The sequence below is a fragment of the Apium graveolens genome, chromosome 2 (assembly GCF_009905375.1).
Source record: "Apium graveolens cultivar Ventura chromosome 2, ASM990537v1, whole genome shotgun sequence".
Lineage (NCBI taxonomy): Eukaryota > Viridiplantae > Streptophyta > Magnoliopsida > Apiales > Apiaceae > Apium > Apium graveolens.
In genome coordinates this window covers 236,157,281-236,168,158 of record NC_133648.1, presented here as the reverse complement: position 1 = coordinate 236,168,158, position 10,878 = coordinate 236,157,281, and the positions used below count along the sequence as shown (strand labels likewise).

General features: G+C 37.5%; 1 non-coding gene across 1 annotated transcript; it reads right to left on the bottom strand.

The window, feature by feature from the left end:
* Nucleotides 1–9,409: 9,409 nt before the first annotated feature.
* Nucleotides 9,410–9,516, bottom strand: LOC141709559 (small nucleolar RNA R71). The gene has a single exon (XR_012570128.1). It is a non-coding gene; the product is annotated as a small nucleolar RNA R71 (small nucleolar RNA).
* Nucleotides 9,517–10,878: the final 1,362 nt, after the last annotated feature.

The following is a 10,878-nucleotide window of genomic DNA, read 5'->3' as shown; positions in this document are numbered from 1 at the left end:
AGGTTTCCATATACAAGAACTTTGACAAGGAGATTTAGCAAGGCTATTGGATAATATGAAAGAGTAATGCCAAATTAGGCTTAAAGCAATGGTTTTTTTCGACAAGGTACAAGTACTAGAACATCAAGAAGATAAGCTTCATGAATACTAGGGGTGTTAAGGTATGAAGAAAATGATCTTTAGCTCAAGGTATATCAGGAATGTCGAACTTTAGGGTAAGAAAATGGGTTATCAATCAATTAAGAATAACTTTAAAGAGTATCTGGCTTTTAGGTATCAAGATAAAGCTTCTATTGGGGTTCGAGCATCAGGGTGAGATGTCAATATTTTAGGAATCAATAGCATGATAATCAAGAGGATCAATCAAGTATTATATCAAATCTTTATTTTATCATGGCATTCCAATTACTTTGATATACTAGCGTGATATGACTTTTGATCTACTTGCAATATGTACTTGAGGGTTCATGGCATTTCTATATAATACAAAGATAGATTTAAGAATCGCTTGGTTCAAGTATATCAAGATAACTCAGGATACTCGCATCAATATATATGAACTAATTATCACACATTTGCAGTGTAAACGAAAAACAGGTTGAATCACTTGCCTTGAGAAAGGCTGGTCTGGTCTGGATGGTAGGAGCAACTAGAAGCTTTACTCGACCTTTATGGCAAGTTTACCCTCATCTCGAGATCCTACATAAATAATAATAACTCATTATAATATATTCTCACCAACTCAACCTATTTACAACCCGAAATTAAACACAAATGGCACTTAGGCCTTTATGCACGCAATTTCTAATCACCTTATAACTACAATAGTACACATAGCCACATATACTCATATATCATATTTTAATATCAAATAATATCATACACACCATAATGCAACACTAGGCTTGGATGATCTCGATCCTCAACTAAGTCACTTAATCGCTAAACTAGACAAAGTCTCCAAATTTTGGCCTACTAACTCAATGTGCCTTTACTAAACTATCCAAAACCTATTGACCCTTACTTGGGCCTTTAACTCTACTGGCTTTATACTATCTTGTAACCATAGTGGTCAACCTAGGTCTCACTTGTAAGTGCTCTAAAACTATGTGATAAGTGAAAGTGCTCACTAAGGGAAATTTCAGAATGACATCTATGGTTTCTTGAGTGCATTAGACATTCTTAAACTACAAGTTTACCTCCAAAACTTCTACACTAGACTCTTCTGACCATAAGGCATCTCCCAAACTCGATGTGGCTCAAGGGCCTAGCTTGGGCCTCCTTGGGCCTAAGCTTAAAGTCCATGGTTCCCCTGTTTGTTTGGGCAGAGAACGCCATGACTTGAACTAACTTGTGACATATGGTTCTAACTCAAATATTTTGAACTATGGCTGGAAAAACTCCTCTGACACTCCCTCTAACTAAGGCCCAACAGGGCCTAATGAGGGCCTACCCATGATAGGGTCAAAACTTTATATTTCTAAGTTGCAACAAAACTGTCCCCTGCTGGACAGATTTTGTGATTTCACTCGTGCACCTAACCAAATGACTTACAAACCTCCAACAAACACCTAAAACCTATCATATACTCCTAGTTCTAGCTTCTGGTGGTTTGGGACTCAAAGTGGACAACAATGACATGGTCAAAACTCACTCTAAACCTCAGGGCACCAAACTGATTTTCTGCAGAAACTAATACTCTTCTTTCTCCAAGGTTCTTACTTGACAAACCCTACCAACAACAACCAAAGTACCCAAACCAAAACTTAACTAAGGTGATCTATTGAACTAACTCCCTTACACTTAAAGTAGGCTTAGTGGAGATCATCCTTACCTAAGGTGCAACATAGCAAAACAAAAGTAATCACATTACACAAATTACAAGTCATCAAGTTTTCAAAGACAACAACTTTAACCTTCTTGATAAGTATAAACGAGATAACATCACATATTAAGGAGCAAAATTCTTAATTAATATCTTAACTTAACTAAAATTAAGGTTTACTAACAAAATATCAATCTGAATGATCAAGAACTTCCAAAATTCCAATAGTGATCTACATGCATGCATGACTTCGAGTCTTACAAACCAAAACAACATGATTTCCAAATAAATTTTCATTATAATTCAACATACAAGCCTATCATGGATTATATCTAAATGACCACCTAGCATACAAAGGTTTTTACCAAGATTTTACTAAGATTTTCATGTTATCATCACACAAACACACAAAATGAAATGAGGCAACCAAAACACCATCCATTCGGCTCCTATCAAGTCATGGCCGAATGGATTAGGGTGAAAAAAACATTTGCATAAGTGTAACAGACTCATGTCTAGCTATTCACAACCCTATGATACTATAACTCATGGTGAAAGCCTTGAATTCACAAGAATCAAGGATATTCACTTTGAGTTTAACAAAACAACACCATGCAAGGTCAACACATAAGTTTCCTACTCTAAACTCTTGAGATATACAAGAACAACATGTAGGGAGTAAGATTACTTGATTATAGGATGATTTTTTGAGTGAAGAAATGAAGAAAAGAAGGGAATGGGGGCCTCAGTTTTGGAATGGCCGAGAGGGAGGGGGAAAAGCCGAGAGGGAGGGAGGAGGAGAAGGGGAGGGTGAAGTGGTGGGGTGAAAGTGGAGTGGTGATAACTCTTTGATTTGTTTTTATGTCTTTGATTTGACTAAAATGTGAGTGGGTTTGGTAAATGACAAGAGGAGCCCTCTAGCTAAAGTTAGGCCAATTTTGCATGCAAGGTCAATGAGGTAATTTGGCTAGTAAATTATGAGTTAGTGGGTTTGGAAAAGTCTTCTTTGTCCTTGAAGAGAATAGAAGGGTGATTTGCATGCAAGGACTTCTATGTAATTTGCTAATTATAACAAATAAAATTTGTAAAGATTTATTTTTATAAAATAAAATACAAGTTCAAAAATTATAAAATTTTTACCATAAAATAACTTGAATTTTTAGAAATTTTATAAAATCACTTTTGAAATTTGTGAACAAAATAAGTTTTAAAAGAAAATTTCTCCAAGGTTTAGAATATACCTTATAAATCAAAAAGAAGGGAAATAAATAAACTTTTACTTTGAAAAAATCATATACTACATAAAGCAAATTTATAATGCAGAAATTTTCATTCACACAAACGTACAACCATTTAATATATTTGCATTCAGCTCTAATATTGTACCAAGTCCACAAATAATATTACACAAAATGCCGATCGTAACAGTGCACACCACACAGTCAATGCTAAGAGCTAAGGATGCCATCACAGCTTTGCCCTCTACAGCTGGTGATGTTGATTATGAGACTGGTGGTTCAGAAGATTTCTTTGAAGGTGAGGATGCAGAAAGTGGAGAAGAGCTATCGAACTTAGGGGGAGAAGCTGGCCCTATTTCAAGGTCAAGCATTCCATCATGGGCCTTCTCCAAGAAATGTGATGAACATCACTTCAAATCTACTCTCATCCAGCTAATCAGTCAAACACAGTCTGCACTTCAATCATCCACAAATGCTAGCACCAAGAAGCTTCTGCAAGCACATCTTGCTTCTCTCCAACTACATCAAATTCAAGGCTATCAACAAACTCTCAATGTCTCCACTCTCAAAGTAGAAAATTGGTGAACTCAAGAAAGACTTTTCTGAGAGATTGGAAGCTAGACTTCCAGGGACAACAATTACAAACATCAAGAGACAACTCAAGAAAAACTCAGATCTTGCCACCAAAGTTGATGCCTTGGAAAAAAGAATGTTTGCTATGGAAGCATCTCTTACAGCAATTCATCTACACCAAGCTCAACAAATAGACTTGTTTCAGAAACTGGTGGCTGCATAAACCTCCTCCTCTACTCAGCTTGATGATAACAAAAAGGGGGAGAAAGAGAGTTCTAGGAGTGAGGGGGAGCAAAAAGTTCTCAACATTCAAGTTAGCAAAGTAATTGTGCCTACAATTACTATCTCAAAGCCACCAGCTAAGGATAGTATTGATCTGATAAAGGAAGCAGCAGCTGCTTTGAAAGCAGCTGAAAAGGAGCAGTTGAATCCAATCAATTGGGAGAAAATTGATGAGGATATTCAAAAGAAGTTTGGGCTAGCAAAGAAGCCAGAAAAGTCAGCCATTCATCACTCTCAAGTCAGGAAAATCTCTGTGAATGAAATGAGCATGAACTTTCTGGAAAGACGACAGTAATCATGCATCAAATCTCTAAAGGCTGAAGTACTTTTGAAGCCAAGGGTGAACTATCCAAAATCATCACTAAAGAACCCTTTGGATACAGTGTATGAGACACCAAAGCCTGATGAGAAGAAACTGTTGTCAAGATCCATTACCTTCTACAAGGATCCAGCTGATTCAGCTTTGAAAAGGAGAATTGCTAAAGTTTTCAGGAATGGTAAAAAAATTTGTGTGGTGGCTGAACATCCTCAATTTGTTAAAGCAAAGAGAGAAGAAAAGGCAAGATTGAAGCAAGAAAAGAAGCAAGCTGCTCTAGATGCTAAAAAGGTTAAACAAAAGAAAGAGCAAGCTGCTATCTTGGCCAAGCTACAAGCTGTGAAACCAACACAACAAATTCCTGCTCAGCCATCTGAAATCACTGAATCTCAAGATCCAAAGAAGCAAGTTGAACCACAATAGAAAAATCTCACAAATACAAGGAATTGGCCAAAAGAACCAAAAGGAAATTGAACTTTGTTGATAAGGAATTGGAGGATCAGTTTCACAAGGAATCCATTCCAACTACAACTCAAGCATCAAAACCCTCAGTGGTATTTGAAGACATTAAGGTGGTGGACCCTTACAGAAACATTCATGGTGAACCTATTGTGCCTAAGGATGAACCAATAGACTGAGAAAATCTACCAATTCTTGACTTCAATTTGCCAATCCTTAACAAGTCAAAGAGAACAAAGTCAAGAGCAGTCAAGAAAGTGAAGTTGTCCCCTCTCAAATCCAAATCTCTAATCAAAGCTCAATCCAAAGTCAACAAGGGAGATTACATGTACTTATGTGACATCAAGGAATTCTCTGATCTAAACCTCTATCTAGATGAACTAGAAGAATTAGAGGGATTGATGCCTAAAGGAATCTACCTGAAAGGTTAGTTTTCAAGTACAAGGGAGGAAAGGAGATTCAATGGCCACTTCACAGGATCCTTCAAGAAAGCCAATCTGTGCTGATAAAGGTTTATTCATCATTCAAGAAGAACTTTGGATTCAATATAACTGCAAGAAGACTTGTTTTAAAGAAGATTGAAGAACTGAGGAGTATTATAGCTAAAGATGCACTCCCAAAGACTCTAACTATTCCTTACATAGGGAGTAGAGTGCATCTAAGGCCCTACTGGCTGATGGAATTCATGGATGACAAAGGAGTTAGAAGATTTTTTAGATTAGAAGACCAATTGAGCATCTCTAGCAATGAGACTCTTTTGGAAATGCAAGAAAAGCTAAATCTCTCAGAATCTGATGAACTGGAATTCCACAGACAGCACCAAAATCAGATAGAAGAAAATAACAGAAAGCTTGGAAAGAGATCCAGATCTTCAAGGAATTAGATTAATCTGCTCAGGCTAGAGGAGCACCTTGAAAATGAATGTGAGATAATCTTTGTGCATTTTGTTATTTGTAGCACTTTATAGTTCTATCTACGTACTTTTAAAGTTGTATTTTTAGGGTGTTTTGTTATCATCAAGTTTCTCTTAATTTATGGCTACAATTCCAGTAGACATAAATTTGGGGAGATTGTTGTGGATATGTTGTGAACTTGATGATTTCATTAACAAAACACCTTTGTAGATTTTACTTAGTGAAAAATGTAGCACTCGACGGATAAGGAATATAGTCCCGAAGGATGACCCAATATAGTCCCGACGGATGATGATTTATTAGATTTATTATCCATCGAGTGAGTAGCTTGTGTAATAATGAGTCTGTAGCACATTTCTGCATACACCTTGTTTAGATTCTGTAGTAGCACTCAAGTCATATTGACTTTAATTAGATATGCAGAATAGGTTGATTAATTGTACATAGATGATGTCTTGTAATTCTGCATAATTGAAATGAAGTCAAGTGCCAGATAGCTACCCGACGGATAAACAACAATGCCACTCGACGGATGATCAACAAGGCAACCCGACGGATGATCATGTACCCGACGGATAATCAATTCAAACATATGTTGATAGTGACAACACAGTCACATGCGTCGAGTGTATGTAAAAGGAATATGGAAGCATATTCAACTGGGTTTTAGAGAACAAAGAAGCATTGCCATTTCCATGCTATTAAGAAGATATTCAAAGATGCTGGAATTGAGTAATGGAGTAGCATAGTATTAGACTTGATAGGTTTTGTTTAATTATCTTGTCTGATTACTTTGTAATCTTGGTGATATATAAACCAAGAAGTAGCAAATAGAACAATAAGTAGAAGACTAAGAACATTATCTCAGAGAAATGATTGTAAGCTGCATCCTTAGCATTTCTCAGTAAACTTAGTTGTTCATATTTGTAAGCAGCTGTGAGTTAATCTTGCTAAACAAAGTTCTCTTGATATAATATATATCTCTGGTGGATACATTCAAATCCACCAGAAAGTTTTTAAAAGACTTGTGGATTTTTAATTACTTGTGTTTTGATTTTACTAACTTCTTATTCCGCACTTTGCAAATCAAACACTTATATATTATTAAGATAGAACATTTTATATTTTTGAAAAAGGTTCAAGAATTCCATTCAACCCCCCTTATGTAATTCTTGTTACATTGTTAGGGACTAACAAATGTAACGACCGAGAAAATTACGCTTGTATTATATTATAATAAAGATATTTATGTGTATTATTATGTGATTAGATGTGTTGAGTCGTAAAACCCTAATTGATAAGTGTCATGTGTTGTCTGTTTTGATCGGAACGTGTTTCAGATATTTATTGAATGTTTTATCGTAAGTTATATGTTCTATATCAAAAGCCCGTATTTCCATTATTGGCCCTTTTTTGCCAAGAACAACCTATACCATATCGTTATTCTAAACCCCTAGACGTTTTACAAATTTACCTTTTTCGCGAAAAATGACTTTTCCGGACCCCTTCAGGTACCAAATACCCCACAAAAATCACAGTTTTATTTTTATAGGATCATGAAATTATCAAACATCATTTTTCTTTGCATTTTTGTAATATTCATAATTTTTGGGAATTTTTAGAATTTATTTTATATTTATTGGATAATTAAAAATTCATTATTAATACTGATAAGTGGCATTTTATACCACTTAGAACGTCTTAAAATGGCTTAAATTGGTGTCTTGAAATCAAGTATTTTGTGTATTTGATGCGTTTTTCTAGTGTTTATGCATTTCAGGGTATTAGTTGCATTTCGGAGGAGGAATCGTCAAGAATAAGCCTTGGCATGTGTTCACCATTGCGAGAGGAAAAGAACGGGCAGATTACGGCGAAGAAACGGAGCAAACATGGAACTTTTCCAGAAGGGTCCTGCGCGCCCGCGCAGCAATGCTGAGCGGCCGCGCAGCAGCCTTGCGCGCCCGCGCAGAAATGCTGAGCGGCCGCGCAGGGTCGGGGAAAAAGATATATTATTTTAGACTTCTACTTCTGTTTGGCTTCCAACTTCTATGTAATCTGAGTTTTATGGGACTATTATATAGGTAGATTTGAGACGTTTTTCACAGAGAATTAAGAGGAGATTATGTTTTAGATTGTGTTTTGCAAGAAGCGAAGGAGATAAGGAAGAAGATCGATTTAGCACACAGCAACGAAGAGGAAGCATATATTCTTGTGATTCTTGTTTCGTTGTAACGTTGGATGCTAGTTTTCTTGCTTTGACTTATTTACTCTTGTGACGTACTCTGTTTTAATATAATCAGTTTAGTTATTATTTTCTTGTGTTTGTTTATCATGATTTCATATGAACCCATGATGGCGATAAGATCTATTATGGGCTAATCGTGATCATGGGGTTGCAACGGATTTATTATGGAATTCTTTAGTTAATTGTTTAATACTATAGTATGTGATGAATGCATGATATCTAGTATTGGTTGTGCGTATTCGTCTTATGTGCGTCGTGAACATATAAGATAGGGTGTTAATCTCTTGTGAAGCAACGGTGGATCTTGAGATTTAGAACTTGCCATGCTAGCATAGGTTCATGTACGTTGTGCATGATTAGTGGGTAACTCTAACAGTTTTATTTGCCCTATGTAATCAAAAAAAAAGGAATAACTTGTGCTTAAATCGTTGTGTTGTCAATTTCTGTAGACATATAGGAACTCAACATAATTGATGACTATTCAACTTCTATCTTAATTGTGGATGTTTGGTAGAATGGTATTAGTACAATGAAAGTTGGCTTTTATCAGTTTTGTGTTATTCGATTAATATCATCACTGTCACATGCTAAAGGTAATAACTATGGCTATAGAAGGAAGTAATAATGAAGTTGTGATCTCATGAGTGTTTTATTATTAATAAATTGAAGTGTTAGTTAAGTGGTTAATTAAGTAGTTAATTATAGTTAATATTTAATCAACAATTTTAAGTGTTATTATCTTAACATTGAGAAGTAGTCATACATTGGTGAGTGAGTTAAATTAGACAATAAATTAGTCTGAGTCTCTGAGGGAACGAACTAGAAAGTATTCTATATTACTTGCGAACGCGTATACTTGCGTGAATATTAGTGCGTGATTTCGCCCTAACAAGTTTTTGGCGCCGCTACCGGGGACTCGGCGTATTTGTTTAGTTTATGTACTTACCATCATTGGTCATTAGGACTCAGTGATTAGGACGTAGTAGTTAATTACTCTTTTCGGTTGTGTTTCAGGTACTTTAGCAAACGTTTATGCAAACTCGTTCTCGTGCTCGCAAGAGGACCTTAGATACAGCTGAGGAGAAAGACGAAGTTCTTGATACACCGGAGAAGTTAGATTTTGAGGATTCGGATTCAGGAACTGAGCAGAAAGAACCAGTAAACATGGGAGATCGTATTGTTCAAGCTGATCCAGCTCTTATGGATTTTTCTCGGCCTAAAATTGATGACATTCAGTCAAGCATCCTTCATCCAGCTATTCAAGCTAACACCTTTGAAATCAAGTCGGGCACTATTCAGATGGTGCAGAATTCTGTTTCTTTTGGAGGAGCGGCAACTAAAGACCCCAACATGCACATAAGGAATTTTGTCGAGATCTGCAGCACTTTTAAGTATAATGGCGTGACTGATGAGGCTATCAAGTTGAGGCTCTTCCCATTCTCACTAAGGGATAAGGCTAAAGACTGGTTACATTCTGAACCAGCTGGGTCAATCACTACGTGGCAAGATCTTGCGCAAAAGTTTCTGGTGAAGTTTTATCCAATGGCAAAGACTGCTGCTATGAGGAGTGCTCTTACTCAGTTTGCGCAGCAACCTACAGAATCTATGTGCGAGGCTTGGGAACGCTACAAGGAAATGTTGAGAAAATGTCCACATCATGGAATGCCGGATTGGATGGTAATCACTGGTTTTTATAATGGTTTGGGGGCCCAATCTCGGCCCATGCTCGATGCAGCAGCTGGAGGCGCCTTATGGGCTAAAAGCTATACTGAGGCGTACAATCTTATCGAGACGATGGCTGCAAATGAGCATCAGAACCCAACTCAGAGGATGACATCAGGCAAGGTAGCAGGTATTCTGGATGTTGATGCAGCCACCGCTATTGCAGCCCAGCTCCAAGCGCTATCAATGAAGGTTGATTCTTTGGCTACGTATGGAGTTAATCAAATAGCTATGGTTTGTGAGCTTTGTGCAGGTTCTCATGCTACGGATCAGTGTTCTCTTGTCAACGAATCTTTTCAGTATGTGAATAATTATCAGCGACAACAGCAGCCTGTGCCAGCGACCTATCATCCTAACAACAGAAATCATCCAAATTTCAGCTGGGGGAATAATCAGAATGTTATTCAGCCACCATATCAGCAAGGAGTGAGTAAACAGTTTAACCCACCTGGATTCCAGCAACCACAGCAGTATGCTACAAGGCAATCATATCCTCAACAAGGAAGTGCAGCTGCACCTACTAGTGCTGATTTTGAGGAACTTAAGCTGTTGTGCAAGAGTCAGGCGGTTTCTATCAAGACCTTGGAAAATCAAATCGGTCAATTAGCCAATGCAGTGCTCAATCGTCAACCTGGCACTCTTCCCAGTGACACGGAAGTACCAGGCAGGAAGGAAGCTAAAGAGCAAGTCAAGGCTATTACCTTAAGGTCTGGAAAAGTAGCTGATGTTGAAAAGGCAAAAGAAGTCGAAGCTGAAGTTACAGATGAAGGATTTAAGCAAAAGGAGAAAGCGGCGGAACCAAGGAAGACTATTGTTGAACACACTCTGCCTGAGGCTAATACAGGGGAGAAACAGCTCTATCCTCCACCACCTTTTCCTAAGAGATTGCAGCAACAAAAGCTGGATAGACAGTTCGGGAAGTTTCTGGAGGTGTTCAAGAAACTTCACATCAATATACCTTTCGCTGAGGCTCTGGAACAAATGCCTAGTTATGCGAAGTTTATGAAGACTATTCTTTCAAGGAAGGTGAAACTGGATGACCTTGAAACCGTTGCTCTTACGGAAGAATGCAGCGCTGTTCTGCAGCAAAAGTTACCACCAAAACTGAAAGATCCAGGAAGCTTCACCATTCCTTGCACCATTGGCAATCTAACTTTTGACAAGTGCCTTTGTGATTTGGGAGCAAGCATTAATTTGATGCCCTTGTCGATCTTTAAAAAGCTGGATCTGCCTGATCCAAAACCCACATACATGTCGCTACAATTGGCGGACCGTTCCATTACTTACCCAAGGGGCATAGTTGA